We start from the raw sequence: 11,257 nt of genomic DNA on the forward strand, positions 1-11,257 counted from the left end.
TGGGTTGGGGGAGGGAGGCATGCTTCCACCTCAGATGACACACATCCCTTTTTATGTCACAGGCAGCCTTGTGACTATTAAAAGGTGACCTTATGTGGCATTTTAAACCCAAACCCAAACTCTGATGCTCTTAAGACTCTTCTACATGGCCACCAGCCTAGGCTTTCCAAGAGATGGCATTTGACCCAGCACCAGGCTTTGCCTTTCCCTTCTGATGCTTGCTGACCCTTGCACTGAGGCTCGATGGGGTCTCTGGTGCCCACCTATGGGCTCTGGCCTTTAGACTCCTCCTGCCAGGGCAATGCTGAGGCCAGCTGCACTTTCTCTAAGCCAAATTATGGTACAAAGTTAGTGACTTGGAGAGGAAATGTAAAGATTGTAAAACTCTTGCTTCCTTCACTCCCTTTTTAGGGAGTGTGCCCAGGATGACTAACCAGGTGAAATGCTCCTCAAAAAAATAGGATGAAGTGGTTCTCTGAGCAAATAAGGTTAGAAAACATTGAGTAAAATAACATGAAACAGTTTTTTTTTTAAGTTAAAAAGAGAAGTCTGCAACTGATCAGAGTCTTTACTAGACTAATGCATGTCTTGACAGGCCAGGAGTGGGTATGTGCAGAATTCCCCAGATGCACGAAACTGCCTGTGGTTTTGTTTTCTTTCTCACACACCTATTTATTGTTCCTTGAAACCCTTGGGCCATGTTGCCTGCTCCTGAAGGTATGGGGATGAGCAGAGATGGGGACTGGGGATCAGTGCAGAGGCAGAAACTGCTGGGCAGCTCCCCTGGGAAAGACACTTCCCCACCTCCAAACCATGCAACCCCCCCGAGATGCACGCACACACACACACACACACACACACACACACACACACACACACACACACACACACACACACACAGAACATTTGGGCACTGTGGTTTCTTGCTCAGCATGATCAACCAGTGTTCAGCTTTGGAAATTTCCTTTCCAAAGGGAGAATGTAATAATGAATTTCTCCCAAGAAAGGGAGAATGTGTTGAGAGTTGGGAAATTATTAGCAAAAATAAAGGGAACTTTCACCCATGATAACTGAAAACCCTCACCAGGCTCAAATTGTTTTGAACTTCCACAGCTTTGGCTGGTCTGTAGTCTTAAGGGATTGACTCTCCCCAGCAGTGGTCCTCAGAAGGAATACTTTCATGGGGCTCCAGCTCTGAATTCCTTGCTACTGAGAATGGTGCGGAAGCATTAGATTAGTAGGAGCCCGGGCACCAGGCTCAGACATGAGATGGTGGCTTGTGCCCATGAGATCATCTCAGGCTGTTTTCTCCTGTGTGACCAGAACTGAATAAAGTGAAGTTTTCGAAGAACATTTAAAAGAACCAATCCACTCCCACAGTAAATGTGGAAAATCAGAATTTCCTAAACCTAAGTCTCAGAAACAGAAAGCCCCCTTTCACATGCAGGGACCCGCATGGGCCATGGCTGATTTGCTATCCAAACCCAGAATCATGGGGAAAATGGAGCCCAGAGCTCACACTGTCCACCTTTGCTTCTCAGAGCACAATGGCAGGGAGGGGATGTAGGTGTCAGTCATGGGCTTTGGGCTTTTTTCCATCAGGAAATGAAGTGTCTGAGTCCCAAACATCTTCTTGGGCCACAACTTCATTAACAAAAGCGTTACTGTACCCCATGCAATAGTTAACTCGACTTGTCTTGTCACACAACATCCTGAATGAAATTAAAACCAAATGCCGCCAAGCCATCCCTGAAAATAGATAGTTGGAAAATAAAGGGAAAGCACCCATTTACTCATATGTGACAACCAGTACACTGCCACCTCCCAGCTGGGGCTGGTGAGGGTGATGACGATGGAAGTGCAGCTCTGGGGAGAGGATGTGCAGTGACAGGCACATGGAGAATGCCAGAACACCACAGACAGCAGCAGGTAAAAAAAAAAAAAACACAAAAAAAAAACTTAGAGGAAAATGAGTCAGGGACAGCTACAAAGTAGGGGTGCCAGATAATTTGAATTTCAGATAAACATGTGTAATTTCTTGGGATGACTATGTCTCGTGCAAGATTTGGGACATACTTACACTAAAATGATTACTCATTGTTTATCTGACATTCCACTGAATGTCCTGTATTTTAATTTGCTAAATCTGGCAAGAGAAAGTGACATTTGAGCTGGGCCTTGAGGATGAGCAAGAATCTGTCAGGTGGACAGAGGAAGAGGCGGGGTGGAGTGGTAAGGGACAAACATTCCACGAGGAAGGAACAGTGTGACCCAAAAGGGCAGAAGGGCACTGTGCATCCAATGAGCAGTGGGCAGGGGGCTGGGCTCCAGGCTGGCTTAGTCATTAGGCACAGCAGACACCTTGCCTAGGCTTCATGAGACTGAGAGGTCCAAAAAATATTTTAATATTTTTAAGTCAGAAGAAAAATTGAATATAATAATAATGTATATATAATAATAAATCCAGCCTGGATTATATTCCACTTTACATACAAAGGCAGTCATGTAATTTTAGGTATTTTTTTTCGAGAAGGGGGCCCCCAAAGACAAAAGTGTCTAGGACCCACACAAGTTGTAATGCAGCCCTGGGCGTGCTGCCAAGAACAGACTTTCTGTGTCCTCTCATTGCAGGGTCCTGCTGGTTTTCCCTTTCTCAATCATTAAAGCCAACCTCATTCTTTAAAAAAACCTTCTTCCCACTCTTCAAGTTAGATAGTCTTCTCAGGCATTTACAGCAGAGTTGACAAATAAGAATGAAGTTTTATGAGGACCATCAAAAACAAGGAAAAAGCTAAGAAACTCACAAACAAAAGGAACCTAAGGAGACAACTAGGTGTAAGATGTCCACAATTGTGGGATCCTGCCCAGAAAAAGGGCATTCAGGAGAAACTGAGGAAATCTAAATAAAGTATGGACTTTACTTAACAGAAAAAAAAAAAAAAGAATCAGGAGCAATTTCAGGGATGTGGCAGCTGCCCTGATCTTAAGAGACCATGAACCTAGTACCTGGAGAGGTGCAGGCCTGACCAATGTAATCAGGAACAGGAAGGGCAGTGCACCATCCCCCTACACACTAAATCTTGCATTTGTTTCCATATGAAGCATCCATGAAACAGCCCAATGGAAGGAGTGGGGAAGGGCCTGTGAGTTCTCTCTTCCTTCCCCAGGTGACTTAAAAGGCTTCATTTAACTGAATGGATTGAAATGCTCTGGATCCCCTGACTGTTCTTGGTGGGACAGGACTGAGAAAAGGATGAAACGCAGAGGAACCAGGGGCCAGAGATGAGGTTGGACAAGTGTCAGTGTGACCCTCTGGAGCCTCAGGGGCAGGAACAGAGCCTGGTCTCGCCTAGAGGAGGAGGCTGTGGGTGAAGCAAAGGAGCAGAGCCCAGAGAATTTCTGTACATTCAGACGTGAAATAAAGCTCATGAAGATTTGAAAAAAAAAAAAAGCATGAGGTTTTTAAAGATGCAAAATAGATTATTTTAACTTGGGAAATTCTTTAAAGTAGTACACTTAGTGGACTTTAGCCCACTTCCTGCCCCATGACAGGGTCTCATTCATTCAATTAGTTATTGAGCATCTCTCTCTTACCAAGGGAGGACATAAAGATAAGATGATATAAAGATAAAGCCCTGGAGGGGATCCCAGATCAGAAGGCCAGAATTGAGTATTAAAATACTACATGGTGAGGGCAGTGATAAAGACAACACTGTATGCTATGGGAGCTTCGAGGAGGGACAATAAATCCTGAGACTAGGGGTTGGGGACAGAATCAGGAATGGCTTCCTGGAGGTGGCTGACTAAATGGATTATTAAAGGCTGCGTAGGAATTTCCTGGACTAGAGTCAGGGGACGGATGGGGCCTCCAGGTAGAAGGGACCCAAGAGCTAAGCCACCAAGACTAAAAGAGCCTGCACACTTCTGGCCGGGGGGGCGGGGATACGGCTGGATGGGGCTTTACAAGGCTCATGAGCTTCACTGGCCAGGAGTGGGAAGGGAGAGACAAGGCTTGGGGTGGGGCACAGAGAGTTCTTTCGGTGCCATGATCAATCCTTGGAAAAAGAATCACTCTGACCTCACACCTGACCTCTCCCTTTCAAAACCTCTGCCTGCCCACACCCTTCTCTACGAGGTCTGTTCTCTCAAGGCCTTGTCTGTACTGCTTTTATCTCCCATAAAGCCCCTCCTGAGACATCTGTTCTCCACAGAGGACTCAGTAAGATGGAAAAGGCTTCCAGATCAACATTTTCCAAACTGCCCCGATGAACACTAGGGAGGCATTCATGGAGATAAGTGTTCCTTGATTTTAAAACCTGGGGAAATGCTGTACATTTTGGTCCCTCTCAGGAAGAGACAGTACATGTTTGCATATTAAGCAAGGCCCTGAGAAGGCCTGCAGAAGAAATACCTGTTTAATCTTGTTTAACCCAGCATCTCACAATCTTATCTGACCAAGGAGCAACTGTTGACATCTATTAGGAGTATTCTGCTGGACAGAACTTTAGAAATGCTATTCTAGAACCAAAGGAATGAATCTCGAATAGAAGAATTACAGATATCAGAAGGTAAATTCTTTCTGGGCAGGGGATCTTTCCAGCCCGCCATTAGTATAAGGCACCTTTGGCTTAATGGGCCTGACAAATGGTCATATACATTCTTATGTGCACCATTTGGACTGGCCCAGTGAGCAGTCAAACTCAGCCAATTCTCATTTCTCCCTGAGCTTAAGCTGAAGTAACCAACCACCGTCCCCTGATCTCATTCTGTATTCACCCTCTGCCCTAACCCCACCTGGCCAACCATGCCATAACTGCAGGGCTAGAAGACACTCCAAGAGGTTCTAATCCATGCTATACACACAGAAAAATCAGCTATTGTGGTCTTCACTAGTGCTCTTCACCAAATAATTGCAGCTACATGGTCAGATTAAACATTTGGGTTCTCCTGTGGTTGACTGAGGCAGGTAACTGGCCAAAGAGCATGGGCAGAAGTGATATGTATTTCTTCTGAGCCTAACACTTAATTGCCATTATGAAACCCTCGAGATTCTCTTTGTGTTCCTCTAGGATGATAAACAGAAATATTCAAGATGGTGGTTAGTCTGCCAACTTGGAATGACTATAATGAGCAGAGCTACTCTGCCAACCCACACAGATGTGGTGTGGTGAGTGAGAGAGAATGCTGTGCTATTTAAGCCTCTGAGATTTGGAGGTTGTTTGTTACTACAGCATATCTTAGCCCATCCTGACAGGTACAAGCTTTTATTACATGAGGTGTGTTATGGACCATAAGGAGAAAGAGAGCAGTCAGTAGACTGCTCAGAGTATAAAGACTCACAGGGTTGGGGGAGTGGTAGGGAATAAAGTTGAAGAGGTAATCAAGGGCCAGATCATGTAATGTCTTTGGGGTATGGTAGGGATTTAGGATTTTATTCTGAATCAGACAAGAAGCCATCAAACAGTTTTAAACAGAGGGGGACAGGATTATTAAAGGATCTGGCTTGTGATGTTAAAGGATTGCTGTAGCTGCTATGTTGATTACAGACTGTTTGGGGGCAAAAGTAGAAGCAGGGAAGCCAGCTAGGCCACTGCAGTGACACACAGGAGTGGTGACAGTGACCTGAACCAGGGTTAGCAACAGCCGTGCTGACAGGGCTTGCTCGAGGTCTGGCAGTACAGTGGCCAAAAGAGCAAGAGGAGGGAAGGTGTGGTCAGAATGGCACTGAGTCTGTAGCCAAAGCAGTGGCATCTCTAAGACCAAGCCGTACATGTCTCATGTGGGGGAGGGTTAGAGTCTGACTCTTGGTTTTTTTCTGCTGGGAAGGTCACCAAGTATGAAGGGAACTGCTCCCTCCTGACATCTTAACTCCAGGGAGGCAGGAGCCAGTGCAGGGGCAGGGCTCTGAAGGAGTCTGCCAGGCCCCAAGGTCTGGAATGCCATTAAAAGTGTGCATGCCAGGCCAGTTGGCTCATTGTCAGGAAGAATCTGCCACTGCTCCCTCTGACAATGTTTAGCATGAAATAAAAAGTATGGCTTTCAAATGATACCACGAGGAAGATTCTTGAGCAAATATGGCCAAAACCTCTCTGCAGAATGTTCTCAGAGGCTGGGATTCTATCTGCCTCCTTCCTTCTATTCCTGTCTGGTCCTTCCCAGTCCTGCTCTGATGGTCAACTGGACAATTTCACTGGCCTCTTCACAGGTCCCAACCCTTCCCCCTCTACTCGCAGCTGACAAATTAATCTTCCTCACCTTACTCCCATTCAGAATCCCCTCTCTGCCTTCCTGCTGTCAGTCAAATCGCTCTCACTGCCAATCATAGCATCCACAATTTGTTTCAAACTCTTCTCTAGTAGCCTTTTTTTTTTGGTTCCCAAAATCTTCCTTTTAACCTAACCTCTACCCTCCAGTCACTATGGATGACTTACAGAACCTCAAAATACACATTGACCTTCTTACACTTTCCATGGTTGGACCCTTGTCCAAGCCTTTCTACCAGGAATAATGTCCTTCATCTCTTCAAAGCTCCCAATTCCCTCCAGCTAGTATTCGTCACTCACTTCACTGTGATGCTACAGTCAAGCTCATCATGTACGGATGAGGCTAATAGCATGGGCCCCTCTTGTGGATATTTGTGCACTGATCTTATGTTCTCTGTTAGGTAGAGGGCTCCTTGAATGCATTGGCCATGTCTGGCTCATCTTTGAATCCTGAAGGGCCCTTAGCATGTACCCTGACATGTAGCAGATGCTCAGAAAGCATCTGTATTTGTCAGAACTTCAGGTTACAAGTAATAGGAATTCCATTCAAGCTGCCTTAAACAATGAAAGGAAATTGATTGGCTAATGCAACTGGAAAGTCCTGGGGTGAATCTCAATTCAGAAAAAGCTAGATCCAGATGATTGATCACCATCATGAGGAATAGCCCCCTCTCACTATAAACTGCTTCACTGTCTTCCATTGTGTAGGCCTCCTTCTCAGACTGTCTTTCCCCACGTGGTGGCAAAGATGTCCACTGGAAGCTACATGCATAGACCCCACTATGTTACAGACATAGACCCCAATAGAAAGAGTGTGTGTCTTATTTGATAATTCCACCAAGGATCTTGCAGGGGATTCTGATTGGTCACCTAGAGCCAGATGCCAATTTACCAACCAAACCTGCCAGGGGATGGATAATTCTATTCTGGCATATGGCATGTACCCACCTCCAGTGTGAGCAGGTGGGCCAACCCCACTAAACTGCATGGATTAAGAACACAGAAGGTAAGATTCTATGAAGGAAATTTGGGTGTTGCAACCTAAAAAAGGGGTGAGGGATGCTGGGCAGGCAAAAACAACAGATGTCCATGAGAGAATCATTTTCTGTGATGGCACATTACAGGACAACAGTTTGGCACCTCTTTTTTCAGATTGATGTTGACAACCATCTGCTCAAAGAAATTAATGTTCCCATCTTGGCTTACTCATTTGGCTATAACAGCAAGTTCATATAGTGATTCAAACAAACAACAGGGAGTAGGGGGCATCATTAGGGCATAACTGGGGGAAATATGAATATTGGCACTTTAATATTTTTATAAAAGAAAGAGGATTATTGAACAGATGGATAGATGGATGGGTGGATAGGAGGAGGGAGTGTTTATTAGATTGTGCCATTTATCAGATTAAAATCCTGTTATATGGACCTGATTAGGAAGTCAGCTTAAAGAAGTTTCAATTAATAGATAACCCTACTGCAATGGTTTTAATAGGGACTTAGCTATCTCATACAACTGAGTGTTTATGAATGTATATTCATATGTGTATATGAATATATATATGGTGTGTGCCACAGGAATAATATGTGTGTGATCTCAGAGTATCTCTCCCAAGATATTTATTGACTTTTAACTTTACAGTTAGGGGAAAATAGTAATTTTACAGTGGAGAAATTCAACAGCCACTACTTTAACCAAGTCATCAAGGCTAAGATCACCAGAAATAAGACACATATCATTCCCTGATATTGTTCCCTGATAGAATGATGCACTGAGAACACATCACTCCTGTTATTTTTGTTAAAAATGAAAAACCTCATCTTAGCCCTTCAAAGACATCACACTCAAATTGAAGGATCTTCTACAAAATAACTGACCAGAACTGTTCAAAAGTGTCACATACAGGAAAGATAAAGGAAGACAGAAAAATTCATCCCAGGTTGAAGATTAAGGAGACATGATGACTAAATCAGTGTGGGATCTTGGGTTGGATCCTGGAATAGGAAAAGAATCTGAGTGGGAAAATGGGGAAATCTCTCTCAATAAGGTTTGAGGTTTCATTAATAGTATTGTATCAAAGTTAATTTCCCAGTTTTGATCATTGTACATAATAATGGAAGATGTTAGCATTAGGGGAAGCTTAGTGAAGGATATATGGGAGTTCACCTCTTATTATTTTGACAACTTTTCTGTCAGTCTAAGGTTACTGAAAAATTTAAAGTTAAAAAATAAAACCACTGTGTTTGTTCTTAGTAAAATTATAAACCAGTTGCCACCACAATACAAACATCTGTAGGATTTAATGCCCAAATCATAGGTACAGAAAATTATCTTAGAGTTTGGAAGGAGGGTACAGCATTGCCTTAATACTTTTGATGTCTCTAGGAAGAGCTTCTGGCAAGTTATATGTTTTCAGCTAGACCCTGAAAGCATGGGCCAAGCAATAAAAGGACTTCCATAGGGGACCCCAACTGAGCAAAGATTACAGACATGTGAATGAATGAATGTGGCATGTTCTGAAGGCTACCCAAACTTCCCAAGCAAAGACTTTGGGCTCTAATCTGATCTAGCATTCTAGAATTTCAGACTTGCTGTGGAAGTGGGGAGGGCATAGAATTGGCTGCGAGATGAAGAAAAGATTGGAAAATAAAGGGAGCACCTCAGGAGAAATCAGTTATAGAAGAATAAGTATTAGACAAATGTCTATGTTCAAAAAGATATAGAAATGAAAGTGAAATCTAAAACTAAAAGCTAGAGCACAGGTATTAGGAGAGAGCTTTTAAGGGCACCAAGCAGATTTAGACCAGGATATCCTGGAGTGAATATTTATCTGGATGAGCAATGAGTGATGTGAGGTCAGCTAAGGAGTCATTTTTATCTCAATCTGATGTCAACCAGGGCTCCAATTTGTACATATAAATCACTCAGAGATCTTATTAAAATGCAGATTCTAATTCAGTAGGGCTGTGATGGAGCCTGAGAGTCTGCATTTCTAACAAGCTCCCAGGTGATGCTTATGCTCTGGTCCTCAAACCATGCTTTGTGTAGCAATGCTACAGACCACTAGAAATGTCTGAGCAGAGGAAAGACCTATGGAAGACAAAAGGTCAAGAATAATGATCTGGGAATATATTCAACAAGGCTGTGCTGGTTCTGAATACCTTCCTGGCCTTAATGTGAGGATAATCACAAACAGTGTTAACACTGAAAGATGAAGAATTTATATGAAAAGTCCTATCAGGCAAGTAGTCCTAATTTGTAGAGCAAATGGTATCTGCCCTCTTGGAACATAGAGAATCCAGAGGTACAGCAGCAATGCACCTGTAACACTGATGATTTCAACTAGTCCCTTGAGCACAGCCCTGAAACACAGTTAGCAAGCCCAGGGCCTCCCAGGAGCAACAGAAAACCAATCAAGTGGAGGTTCCTTGATGACAACCTCCTGCCACCAATGCCTTTGGCCTGGGCTGTTTGCACAGTGAGGTCCAGCCAGCTAAGCAATTCCCAGTTCTTTTCTCCTGTCATCACATATCAATTCTCCTTCACATCCCCTCATCCCTTCCCAATTCAAACATCGTGTTATCCAAGAAAAGACCTTCCAAGCTTCCCATAAAAAATGCATCACCACGTGCAAAAATACAGTTGCTGGGAGGAAAGGAGTTGACCCTTTGACCTCTCCTTACTCAGTTCTCATCTAGAGGGTGGAAGTGAATTCTACTTCCTCTTCCCAACAGCAAGGTGGTAGTTGGGGCACAGAGAAAGGAGAGTCCTAGGAGAGCTCTGTAAAGAAGAGGACCTTAAGCTAAGTCTTGAAAGATGAGTGAGAGTTTGCCTGTAGGTGTAGGGGTAGGACGTGCAGTCTCAGGAAGCAGCAGAGAGTACTGTGTGACCAAAGGCACCAAGCCTGTAATAACACATGCTTTGTGCAGATGGAGTGTAATGCAGAGGGTGATAGTTATGTTTACCACTGCATCTCCAGCACCTACATGGTGCCTGGGACAAAGTAGGAATGTGATAAATGTATTGAGTGAGGATGTTAGGGAAGTGAAGTTAAAGAGAAAGCTGGAGAGATAGTGTCCAGATCAAGGAAAGATCTGCCTGCCTCAATGAAGAATTTAGATTTTATCTTTAAGTAACATGAAGACTCAAGGGTAGCATAATTCCATTTGTGTTGCAGAAAGATCATTGTTGCAACAGTGTGGTGTTGCTTGAAGTAGGTATGAGTAGAGAGGGAGGAGGCAATTGCAATAGCCCAGTAGAAAGATGTGGGTGTAAGTCTGAACCAAGTCAGTAACAGTTGTGATGGGAATAAGGAGAGACCAGTACAATGAGTGGAAAGAAGAAATAATCTACTAGATGTGGTAACAGGTTAGATCAGAGAGCAAAGGGAGATGGTAGGATTGTGACTCATTCTCAAATTTGTGTTAGGATGATGGGATCAAATGGAGACCTGGCCCCTGGTGAGCACAGTAGGTGCTGATGCTTGGTGATATGCTCTCCCTCTTGTATATAGTGCATTTATGCAGCCTATGGGACCCAAAGGTGAAGATGGACAGTACTTAGCCCCAAGCTCAGGAGAGAAGGGTAGGGGATAGACAATTAATGCAATCACTGACACCATGGGATAGATGAGATCCCGAGGACGTGGTGGAAGCAGGAGAGCAAGGCCTAGAGACAGAGCCCCACTCTCAAATGTACTGACCCATGACTGCCTTCCCCAATCCTCTTACATACTTACTGCTTGGTTCCTTGTTTTCAACAATTTCACCTAAGTTAGTCAGAATTCCAATCCAAAGACCTCTTTCTCCACATATGTAATAACATCTTTACCTGCTTTCTTTTCCTTTATACACAGAAAATATTGCAAGAAATATGTACATGCCTTCATTAATCTTTGCCATCCTGAATATCTCATTCATTAACTTGAATTCACCATTTGTAATCTTTGGAGAATATATGACCGCACAACTTTGTGGAGGAGAGAAAGCTTTGTC

This window comes from Manis javanica, chromosome 1 (assembly GCF_040802235.1).
Source record: "Manis javanica isolate MJ-LG chromosome 1, MJ_LKY, whole genome shotgun sequence".
Lineage (NCBI taxonomy): Eukaryota > Metazoa > Chordata > Mammalia > Pholidota > Manidae > Manis > Manis javanica.